The following is a 12768-nucleotide window of genomic DNA, read 5'->3' on the forward strand; positions in this document are numbered from 1 at the left end:
TTTCTTTTATTTTCATAAGCCTCCAGACACACGCATTGGGAATTAATTTGCATTACACGAAAATACTCAAGCTATTAGTGGCGCCAGGTCCTCACGTATACCTGTGTGTGTGTGTGTGTGTGTGTGTGTGTGTGTGTGTGTGTGTGTGTGTGTGTGTATGTGTGTGTGTGTGTGTGTGAGTGAGTGGTTTTATATCTGTTTCTCTCTCTCTCTCTCTCTCTCTCTCTCTCTCTCTCTCTCTCTCTCTCTCTCTCTCTCTCTCTCTCTCTCTCTCTCTCTCTCTCTCTCTCTCTCTCTCTCTCTCTCTCTCTGTCATGTATTGTTTTCACCTTCGGAGGACTATCTTGCTTTCCTTTCACTTTCTTTCTCCCTCCTATCCATCCATCCTTCCTTCCTGCCTCCTTTGAACCGTCACCTGCATCGTCAACAAAGACTTCATCAGCCCGTCACTGAGTATTGGTGCTGCGCGAGTTATCCGCCAAAGCCAGGCCAAAGAAATAATTATCTTTTCGGAAGGGAGAAAGGAAGGAGGAGTTCAGGGCGAGAGACTTTTATCCAAACATATCAGATCCAGAAGAATAGCTTTTTGTGTGGGACTTTCCTGGAATCTCTCTCTCTCTCTCTCTCTCTCTCTCTCTCTCAATTTTTTTTTTTTTTCTCGTCGTATATTCATGCAGGATATTTATTTAAGATCATGTGTACCTCGTGTTGTTGTTGCTGTTGTTGTTGTTTGTTGTTTCTTTTTGCTTTCTTTAAGATTAACAGGTGGGTTGGTATAAAAAAAAGTTGTGTTATTTTGCCTTCCTTTCCTCCCTTATCCTTTCTTGTTTTGTTCTCTCCTCCTGCTGTCTAAACACGGGCGCATCATCCTGCTTCTGAGTCCCGATTGAGTGCGTTCAGGTGCAGGGGAGTAAAAGAGAGGCAAATAAAGAAAAGTACAACAATATGACAGTAGAAAAGAGGCAAGTGAAAGCAAAGCAAAGCAGATTTTCCTTTTGGGTCCGTTCCCCGTCCAATCGTGAAATCTGGCTTTGAACTGACATATTTATGATAATTTTTATATAATCCCAAGGTTGAAAATCGTTTTTATTCGGATTTACATGTACAAAAGAGATGAAGGAGTGAGAGACGAAGGGAGTAACGGAGAAAGGAGAAAGAAATGAACTAGAGAAAAAAAAGAAAACAAAAGAATGAGAAGGAAAAGGAAAACATTCATACCAATACTACTCTCTCCCTCTCTCCCTCTCTTCATCTCCTTTACTTTCCTCCTGCTCTCCCTCGCCCGCTCGACAACAATGGCCCGCCTGGCGATACTCGACGATATAATTATGAACTCGATGATCTGATATAGAAAACACCTGCTCGTTAATTATCAGAGTTATGTTAAGTATTCGTGCGGTTGATGGGATCACGATTGAGGTGCGTGATAGAGGTCCCGTGAATTTCTCTCTCTCTCTCTCTCTCTCTCTCTCTCTCTCTCTCTCTCTCTCTCTCTCTCTCTCTCTCTCTCTCTCTCCGTAGATCAAGATAAACATACGCACAGTGATGACCAGGTAGAAACAAGGAAGATAGCGGGGTGAGAGGTGGAAGGGAAAGAAAAAGGAGAACGGTCAGGAGAAAGAAGAGCAGGAGGAGGAGGAGGAGGAGGAGGAGATGGTGGAGAAGGAGGGGCAAAAAAAAAAAAGAAAACGAAAAAGAAAAAGAAAGAAGAGAGAAGGGCAGATAACTAAAGGGAGTGGGGAGCACAAAAGGGTAAGAAAGGGGAGGAGGGGAAGAAGGTATAGAGGGTTTGTAGCTGCACTGTTGCCATTCCCTTCATGGTTTCCTCTGTGCTTCGTGGATCAGGGAGCAGCTGGAGTGGTCTGGCAACGCTGCTTGATGCGGGGGAATGTGAATGCGATTTGATGAAGAAGGAAATAAATGTATAAGTGAAGAAATAAATGTATGTATAAGTAAGTGGAGGAGGGAGACTGGGGAGATTCAGATCCTAATAAATGGTGTTTGTAAATAACCAGGAATTCCTTGTTATGATTATGTTATGTTTTTCAGGTTCTTTTTCCCTTTGTCTTTTCGTATATTAGAGTGAAGAGAAAATCGTCAAATAGATGTATACAAGGGGAGGTAACAGGAGAGAGAGAGAGAGAGAGAGAGAGAGTGTGTGTGTGTGTGTGTGTGTGTGTGTGTGTGTGTGTGTGTGTGTGTGTGTGTGTGTGTGTGTGTGTGTGTGTGTGTGTGTGTGTGTGTGTGTGTGTTGTGTGGGTTACAGAAGAAAGGAAAAGGGGACGGCTAAGAGGGAGAGAGTAAAAAGGTGAAAAAGCACAAAGCAAATAAAACTACAGAAATAAAGCGCGAGGGGGAAGGTGAAGGGGATGAATGGCGGGTCAGCAGGACGCGAACAGATGTGTATGATGAATAACAAATACCAATATACATCAGTGCTACATTCATGCTCACCTATACCAGAGAGAGAGAGAGAGAGAGAGAGAGAGAGAGAGAGAGAGCAACTAGTCCCAGAACATCATCATCGTCATCACTATCACGATCACCACCACCACCACCACCACCACCACAACAACAACAACAACAACAACAACCACAACAATAACAACATAAATAACATCATCAACAACAACAACAACGAATTTTTTTTTACTGTTTTCATAACACACACACACACACACACACACACACACACACACACACACACACACACACACACACACACACACACACACACACACACACACACACACCTTTTCTAATCTAATTAAGTCCACAGTCAGATCGCGTCTCCTTCCAGGAAACCTCATTATTCACGGAGGAAAGTGAGTGAGCTCGACCCCGACAAAGTAGAAAGGAAACCTCACCTCTTCCACTTGTGCTGTGCTGTGCCTGGACTGGGTGGGGGGAGCGCTGTGTGTGTGTGTTTGCGTGTGTGAGTGTGTGTGTGTGTCTGTGTGTTCGTGTCACTGTGTTACGTTACTGGCAGGAGTGACGCAGCGCTGACACGGATGAATCAACGCGTAAGTGTCTAATTAGTCGCCGCCGGCCAAGCTTTCTCTGTGTGTGCAAGTTAATGATGGGACAAAGGGTGAGTATTGTATTGTGTTGTGCTTTGGTGTTCAGTGTGTGTGTGTGTGTGTGTGTGTGTGTGTGTGTGTGTGTGTGTGTGTGTGTGTGTGTGTGTGTGTGTGTGTAACAAGATATATCGTTCTTCTAGCTTTGTGTTCTTGCTTTGTTACGCTTGCTCTGACGGTGGTTGGTGTCATGGTAGTGATGAGAAAAGGAACTGATACCAGAGGGTCGTCTGCATGTCAGTCGACCGTTTTCCTGCATCACCACCACCACCACTACCACCGTCACTCCTTCCATGGGACTCTCTGCCTGCTATCTAGTTTATAAGTCTGACGCTAGAGGGATGCCGATCTTTACCGGAGTGATTGGTATTCATTTTCATCTTTATTTTCAGATTTTTCAGCATTTTCCTCCTCAGCATCTTCATCTGCACCTTCATGTTATTATTGATTATTTTTCAGGTCATTGTGTAGTTGTTAATGTTTGTGATCGTGGTGGTGTAAGTGTTGGTGGTGTTGGAAGTGGCGGTGGGGTGATTGAGGTGACAAACATGAAAACACCACAAGCTAGTACATGTTAACATTTGTTAACAAGCGTTGCACATTTAGATATCGTAACATATGGTTTTGTGTTCCTCGTTGAAGGCTAAAGCTGAAGGCTGTATAATAGCTGTATATACTTGTACTCCCTTGCTAGTCTGTCCATCACGTTCGTTTATAGGTACAAGTAAACTATTAACTTGGATATTGTAATTTGCATTTCGTATCGTTATTTGAATTTTTTATCCACGGAAAACATTGGGTAAAGAGACTGAGTATAGCACTAAGTCAATGCGTTGCTCTTTAACGACGGCGAACTTTATGTATAATTTATGTCCAAGGTAATATCAGGATGAATACGTCGGTCACAAATTCAACTGCCAGCAGTCATGATTTCTCTCTCCTGAATATTACATACTTTAAACTGGTATGATATTTATGATTTTTTTTTTCATTCTAGATGTGTCGTTTTGTGAACCACTGCGAGAAGACAAAACGAAGACAGTGCAGAGGACACGATACACCGGGAAAGGCAAGTGAGTTTTTTATTTTTGGTTTTATTTCGTGGGTGACGTTAGTGAACAGTGAAGTACTCTCGAGCACAACCACTCGTTGCTTGAGATAGGTAGCGCACACACACACACACACACACACACACACACACACACACACACACACACACACACACAATGCACGTATATGTGTAATATCTTATGAATGTCACATGACTTCAAAAAGCATCACTCTCGCTTCCTTCGCTCCTTTACTGTTACAACTGAGATTCTTTGTAAGTATAAATTCCCACAAACATTTTTTTTTTCTGAACTCATTTCCTATTCATATAAAGTGATACATGACAGGATATCAAGTCATGTAACCCAGAAGGAGTCAGATGTTTGACTGGGTTGATGTGGAATACTTTAATCCTGTTTTGTCGGAAAGAAGGAAGGTATTACTTAGTGAAGGAAGACGTGTACTGTGGTGCTGCTTTAACTCATGCACATCACCTCCACCACCTGCAGTGTCAGCAAATACTTCGTGAACACCTGCCGCGGGGTAAACAGCGCGATTTCTTCCAGCTTGTCATCTTTTGTTTGGAAACATTTTTTCTCTTTCTTCTTCTTTTCTAGTTTAAAGGAAACGCCCCAAAACGGCAGGAAAAGATGGACGATGCGTGCAGTTTATGTATACTGATAATGAATGCGTCTTGGTTATGGCTTCTAAAGAATAATTCCTGTTTCTTGGTAAGGTAAGCTTTACCACCTGTCTATCTCACCTTTCTTGTTCGTTGTGTACTTTGAGGCCGTGTTTCGTTGACCACGTGTAGCACGAGTCCCTGCAGCTACCCACCACTTGCCAAGCCGCGGGGCCAGTGTCTTTGAGGTGCATCAATCTAACGTTAAATCGCCACTCCTCATGTCCAGTGTTGGTTCATGTGACTAACTCTACTGCCGCTCAAACTCATAGTCTAGAATGTGAAAATTTCTTGCAGAATATATTGTCTTGTAGAATCAAGCTTTGTAATCTGATACTGAAAGTGCTATCATTTTCATTTATGTTAAAACAAATATTTTCGCTTCAAACAGCTAGCCTTGAGCTATTCCTGCCATGCTTCTCCCCACTTACCATGAGTAGCACGTAGTTCAGCAGATACCTCATTAATGAAAGAACAAGTTTTCTGGTATTTGTTCTTCATGTATTTTTTATGTATCTACTCGTGCATGTACTATATTCGTGTACTGACTGATAATCTTAGACACTGATCATAGTATGCTAAATTCACTCCTAGGGAAGAGTTATGAATACAAAGATTGTCAGGAATCCCAGTTAACTTGACGTCATTCCTTAAAGTCAAACCAGCAGATGTTAAAAACTAAAGGCACTAAAGATAGTATTTCCTGCTGGTCCTGGAGCTGGTACACAGAGCGCTTTGGCTTCAGAAAGTTTTTTTATTTTATCTTGATAATATATAGCAATGATGATTTCGTGTCTATGATGTGTTGTGTGACGAATTGATACTTCCATGAACTCTGCGAAACTAGCCAATGCTATTCACTAATAGATAATTCCAAAGTGCATATCTTAATTCTTGCCAGTGCTATCCGAGCTACGCCACTGAAACACTTGAACACGCAATACAACCTGCAAGTTCTCCATTAACCAACAATGTTCCGCCTCTGGAATAATCACTTGCTTTACCTCATTGATAAAATAAGTGATTGCTTTCTAGGTATTGGATAAGCTGTCTTATGCATCTCAACAATATCACATTTGATATTCTTGTCCTATAATCAGATGTGTAAGTTTGTGATCATCTGCCAGGCAGCTGACGCTGTGGGATATTTACTGCCTACAGCTCAGACAGACTCAGTGTTCAGTAACATTAGATAACCTACTTTCGGTACCTTACTGTCAATAAATAAAGGACTTCTTGTTGCCGACCTTACTGGGGTAATGATGCATCAGCACCATTTGAATTATTATTATCTATGGATTTTATATTCTGATTGGTGGAGAATGGATGGGGGTCAAAGTGCACATTTATATAATTTCTTGTTACAGTTGCTGTGATTGTATATAAGTTGGCAATACCATCTGTTGCTGTATTTAGAATATTCGTCGCAGCATAAAAGTTAGTGTCAACAGTGTTGAAAATTCCACTGATCGGTGCCCAAAACAGACTCTACTCAGTATCATCTATGTATGTGATCTTTCATCTAGTGTATATATTCACTAGCAGAGGACGGGTCAGGCGGCAGCATCACGTGCAGCTGGTATACATATATACATACATACATACTTACATATCCATTCCATGCGTACATAGAGTGAGTTGCTGTGTGCACCTGGCCACGTAAGATTGATCACCGGGTTTGCACACACAGTGCAGCATCTTTCATCCCCTCTTGGATGATTTTGGGAATTAATCAGGGGATACATCTCTCTCTCTCTCTCTCTCTCTCTCTCTCTCTCTCTCTCTCTCTCTCTCTCTCTCTCTCTCTCTCTCTCTCTCTCTCTCTCTCTCTCTCTCTCTCTCTCTCTCTCTCTCTCTCTCTCTCTCTCTCTCTCTCTCTCTCTCTCTCTCTCTCTCTCTCTCTCTCTCTCTCTCTCTCTCTCTCTCTCATCATTTCTTCGCGTCCCTTCTTCTCCCCTTCCTACCTTTATCTGTTCATTCCCCTTTCTTCTTATTTTGAATCATCTTTCCTCCTTCCGCTCTCCATTATTTATCATAGTTACTCTCTCTCTCTCTCTCTCTCTCTCTCTCTCTCTCTCTCTCTCTCTCTCTCTCTCTCTCTCTCTCTCTCTCTCTCTCTCTCTCTCTCTCTCTCTCTCTCCCTTCCCGTTTTTACCACTTTCTCCACTCACTTGTTTTCTGCCACCCTCCTCTTTTCTTTTCCTTTGTCTGTATTTTTATCTCATCTTATTGTCTTCATTAAACGTTTTTATACTTTTTTTGTTTACTGTTGTAGATTTTTTTTTCCATTTTTTCATCTTATTTCTCTTTTAGTTTTTTTAGTTTTTTTTTTTTCTTTTCTATACTTCTTTCGTCAACTGTAAACTTATAATAACGTTGTAGCAGAGACGGTTCCTTGATTTTGTGTATACGTATATATATAATTACATATTCCCCTGTTCTTGATGGCTGGATATAATAAGTGAAGCAAAAGCCAAGGAAAAAAAAATGATAATCAAGAATGAAGCTTTTTTTTTTTTCTTTTCCCTTTTAACCTCTTAAAAGTACGTACCATGCCGCGTTTTCATATCCATTCTGGTTACACAGCTTCTGGAACTTATGGGGGATTAAATTAGTGAAGACTCTAGCCACTAATCTTCTGAGCTCCATAGACCCTTCCTAATGTCGATAATATGGTCTAATAGTACACAAAACTCGTGATAAACATGTGTCCTGGTACTGAAGGAATTCATGCAAAAAAAAAAGAAAAGAAAAACTACAGTTAAACACGCATATGTATTGTATTCTAAGATTCATCGATTTTTGGGGGCTATTTCTTGTTTTTTACCGAACTCTTTAGTCAACTTCAGCAGGCCAATTTTTTTCAAGTCTTTCTTTTTGTGTCCCCTTGACCAGTGCACTTACGAACAAAAAATCACCCAGTCAACAATTCTTTACACTCGGCAATCAACTCCACTTAAATTGTCTGCATCCTTTTCAGAATAATAGAATAACCTCAAGTATCATGAGTCCCAAGTATTCTCCCGTTGTTCATTTACACCTTAACCTTTGGGAAGTGAAGAATTAAACAGGGAATTCTTGGCTGGCTGCACGAGGATGTTTGTCTCCTCAGCAAGCCAACCAGAAAGGAGAAGAGAGAGGCAACGACGTGTGTGTGTGTGTGTGTGTGTGTGTGTGTGTGTGTGTGTGTGTGTGTGTGGTTTAGTTTAGTGTGTCATGGGGAGTGAGTGGGCGCCGGGTGAGTGTTTGTGGGTGTGACGCGGGGTGTGGCAGGGCGGGGAATCACACATTACAAGGAGACTTAAAATATTTGCTCCCAGTACGTCTCATTTACCCACTCACTCACTCACTCGCCTCCTCACTTACTCACTTATCCACTCACTCGCTTATCACCGTAATCACTCACTGCTCACTCACTCACTCACTCACTCACCATCCTACTGAGTTAGACCATACACTTCTCTCTCTCTCTCTCTCTCTCTCTCTCTCTCTCTCTCTCTCTCTCTCTCTCTCTCTCTCTCTCTCTCTCTCTCTCTCTCTCTCTCTCTCTCTCTCTCTCTCTCTCTCTCTCTCTCTCTCTCTCTCTCTCTCTCTCTCTCTCTCTCTCTCTCTTCTCTCAATCTTAGCAGACTTCACTCATAACCGTAATAAATCGAGCTAATGAATCGCCATGGCTTGTGAATTGCAGGAGATGGTAATGGTAAGATATTGGTATATAATTTCCACGAGAAGTCCCCTCAATTTGTTTTCATTATATACATACGCACGCTGAGGAAAGGATAAATCTCGTCGCCGCTGAAATACAGTATTCACACTTTGCTGGGAATAATAAAGGACCAGCACTGGGCGAGGAGAACCTGTCACTAGATTCGCGACGCTGCGCGGATCACAAAGCAAATTATGGAGGTGAGGTGGGTGGGTGATGAAGGTGTTAGAGACGAGCCCCCTGAAGCCGTGACGGTGTTGAGGGAGGAGGAGGAGGAGAGGGAGGAGGAGGAGTGCTAGTGGAAAAGAAGATAGAAAAGGAGAGATAGAAGGCGAAGGAAGTAAGAGTAGTGTTGTTATTGTGCTAGTAGAGAAAATTTGGGAGTGTTAATGGGGAATAATACTGATTCTCGTGCCTCCATTAGTATTACCTTCTTCTAAAAGTCTTCCATTACCTTCTGCACAGTCTCTCCCCCCCTCACTCCTCTTACCCCTCGCTGTTCCCATGTCTCTCTCCTTCCCTCTGTTCTTCCTGACACACTTACAGCAGCAGTGCACCATTTCACCTCTCCACACACACTCTTAAGCGTATAACTCACAGTGACACATACTCTAAAACCATTGTGCATTTTAAACTCTCACCTTGCATATGAAAAAAAAAAAATGAAAAAGAGTTATCAAGCAGAGCGGACGTGACAAGAGGAACATTTTACTCTCCATCATTTACTCACGCATAATCGTCATAAGTAACAATACCTCAACGCCCATCATCACTACCTGTGCACCCTTTTCTTCCCTTTATTCCCTTCCTCATCACTTCATCACCTCCGTCCCTCTGTGCTTCCTTAACCTTCCCTCCTCCCTCGCCACCACGACACGCCTTGCCGCTCGGGGTTATGACACGGGGTAATGGTGAGTAATAACCCTTAGTTCTCCAGTGGATGGACGCCTTAATGGGCCCGGAAGACGCCGCAGAAGTTAACTGAAGAGGCCACTGGAAAAAAATATGGAAGTGAGTCATGTGTTGGCGAGATTTGACTGGTGTTGTGGCTTATCGTGTTGTTTATGTCCTCTCTTCAATGTATTTCGAGCAATGTTTTATTTTTTCTCTCGGATTAGTTTTTTTTAGCTGGGAATTATATGTTTTGTGCGTGTGTGTGTGTGTGTGTGTGTGTCGCTCGTGTGAAAAGAAAAGCATGAGTGAAAAAAAAAATGGAAACTGGAATATCATCGTCTTTAATCTGCGTTTCTTTTTCTTTTTTGTGACTTATTTTTTTTTTTTTTGTTATGGTAATTTTTACGTTTGTTTGCTTGTTTGCTTGCTTGTGTATTTGTTGTTTGTGTGCAAGGTTATGATTAATTTTCCTTTGGTGAGTACGTCGCGTGTGTCTGTGTGCATTTGTGATTGTAATAATTTAAGTCTCTTTATCTGTACGTTCGTTCTTGTACCTGCATGTTTCTCTGCTATGTGCTCTCCGCTCTCTCTGCTCTCTCTCTCTCTCTCTCTCTCTCTCTCTCTCTCTCTCTCTCTCTCTCTCTCTCTCTCTCTCTCTCTCTCTCTCTCTCTCTCTCTCTCTCTCTCTCTCTGCAACGCTCTCTAACTTTCTCTTTTTCCTCCATTTAATTCACATTCACGGTTCTTAATTTCTAATTGTCGTCAGCAGGAACCTCGTTGTCTTTTGCTATTTTTTTTCTTTCCCATTTTGCTCTCATTTCCTATTATATTTTTAGACATTACACACATCTCCTGTGATTCATAGCAGGTTCTTGTGTTATTACACTCTCTCTCTCTCTCTCTCTCTCTCTCTCTCTCTCTCTCTCTCTCTCTCTCTCTCTCTCTCTCTCTCTCTCTCTCTCTCTCTCTCTCTCTCTCTCTCTCTCTCTCTCTCTCTCTCTCTCTCTCTCTCTCTCTCTCTCTCTCTCTCTCTCTCTCTCTCTCTCTCTCTCTCTCTCTCTCTCTCTCTCTCTCTCTCTCTCTCTCTCTCTCTCTCTCTCTCTCTCTCTCTCTCTCTCTCTCTCTCTCTCACATGGGAGGAGAGGGGACTTGCCAGTCACCTTGTGTTCTTTCAGGTAAGAACGATGACCCCACCATCCCCGCCCCTCACTGACGTGCCACACCCACTCACTCGCCCACAACACGCCCACGAGACACACACACACACACACACACACACACACACACACACACACACACACACACACACACACACACACACACACACACACACACACACACACACACACATGCCCAAACATTACCTCCTCTCACCCCGAAACTGACTTATACATCCACTTTCACTTTCAAGACGACCACACCCACATCACAGCACCACCACCGCCACCACCACCGCCACCGCCAGTACCCATATGACCACACCCACAGCGCCAGTACCCACTCCTCACCTCACAAGTGGAGCGAAATTACATGCCAGTCCAATCCACTTAGTAAACCCAGCTGACCCTTCCACCTTTCCAGCGCTCATCCACAGTCGTCCACATTCACACACACACTCGGGAATGCTTTAAATCTCTCATCCAGATCCACACGTACGCCCACGACTCCCACGCCGCCCAACATACTCATCCACCCACATCCTCCTGACAGTTTTATGAATTCTCTCTTAACGTGTCCGGCTCCTGACCTCTACTGGTGAATAATTCGTTCCTTATTCATGATCCTTCACGGCCCGTCATCGGAAAATGGTGAGGGGCGAAGGAGAGACAGAGAGAGGGTGGATGGGTGGGAAGGATAAGTAGGTGGGGAGAGGGAGGGAGGTAAGGAGGAGAAGGAACGAAAGAGGGAGGGAGAAAAGGTCCTGGAAAATATGTCTCTGAAGAAGGTCCTGAATTTCTTTTCTGACTTGGCTGGACAAGGAAAAAAAACGAATAGAAAAAAAAAAAGAAAATAGATTGGGAGAAGGAGATTGAAAAGAGTTTTGTTTGTTTTTATTGCAGAGAAATAAGAAGGGAAGTAAAAACAAAATATATATATAACAAACAAGACGAGTTGTGTATAGTTTGGAAACAATCTCACGGCAATAACGAAGAAAAGGAAAGGTTGTAAAAAGAAAGAAGTTAAATCGAATTGATATTATTTTCCTTTCTCTTTATTCTCTCCAAATTAAATATAACTTTTAATACCCAATGTAAAAAAAATAAATAAATAAAAGGAAAAAATAAGCGATAACCTAAATGTATCGTCTTTATGTATATGATAATAGAAACTTTAATACAGAAAGTTGAAGAAAAAGTACAAGAAACTCTGAACAAAAGTAAAAGAACTTAATAACATATATAAAAAGAAAAGACACGGAGAATCATGACAGGACAGAGGCAGGAGGTTATGAGGGGACTTTGAGGGGAAGGTGATAGCCATGGGGAAAAGTAGGAGACATAAACGAACTCTGAGGGTCGTGTGGGCTGCAGGGGGTCATGAGGGGACTATGAAGGGAGGAAGTGAGGGCCATGAGAGTAAGATGAGGGGAAGGTGAGGGTCATGAGGGCCGCGGCAGCTCATTACCTTGTGCCTCATTATAAGCGGATGGTTCTGCTTGTTAGGCTCCCCTCAAAAACACCTTCGGGGCTGCCATGATAAGGTGCAGAGAGAGAGAGAGAGAGAGAGAGAGAAAGAGAGACGGCGGAAGTGGTGAAAAAAAAAGTCTGCAAAAAAAACATGACTTTGTGGAAGGAATACAACGTAGAAAAAGAAAAAAAAAGAGCGTGTTGTTCAGATTCCTTATAACGGAACGAAGGAAATTGTTGAACCAGAATACTTGTTTTTCATAAAGTGGACAATGATAACAACAAAAACAACAACAATGATGATGATGATGATAATGATAATAATAATAATAATAATAATAATAATAATAATAATAATAATAATAACAATAATAATAATGATAATAATAATAATAATATAAATGGTAATATTGATAAAAGTAATAGTATTGATAAGTAGAAGAAGAAAAGTAGAAGAAGAAGAAAAAGAAGAAAAATAAGAAAAACAAGAAAAAAAAGAACAAGAAGACGAAGAAGGAAAACAAGAAGACGAAGAACAAGAACAAGAAGACGAAGAACAACAACAACAACAACAACAACAACAACAACAACAACAACAACAACAACAAAAGAAGAAGAAGAAGAAGAAGAAAGGAAAAGAAGGAGAAAAAAGAAGAAATTAAAGGAAGAGGAGATAAGAGGAAGAGGACGGAAAGGAGGAAGGAAACAAGAAGAAAAAAAAAGAAAAAAGAA

General features: G+C 41.9%; 1 long non-coding RNA gene across 1 annotated transcript in view; it reads left to right on the plus strand.

Moving 5' to 3' along the window:
- The first annotated feature begins 4078 nt into the window (after positions 1 to 4078).
- The window catches only part of LOC123517728, a 63226-nt gene continuing 54536 nt past the window's right edge, over positions 4079 to 12768 (plus strand). Inside the window, exon 1 of the long non-coding RNA XR_006678561.1 lies at positions 4079 to 4150. This is a non-coding gene — a long non-coding RNA (uncharacterized LOC123517728). The remainder of the gene's footprint in view (positions 4151 to 12768) is intronic.

Source organism: Portunus trituberculatus, chromosome 42, assembly GCF_017591435.1.
Source record: "Portunus trituberculatus isolate SZX2019 chromosome 42, ASM1759143v1, whole genome shotgun sequence".
NCBI lineage: Eukaryota > Metazoa > Arthropoda > Malacostraca > Decapoda > Portunidae > Portunus > Portunus trituberculatus.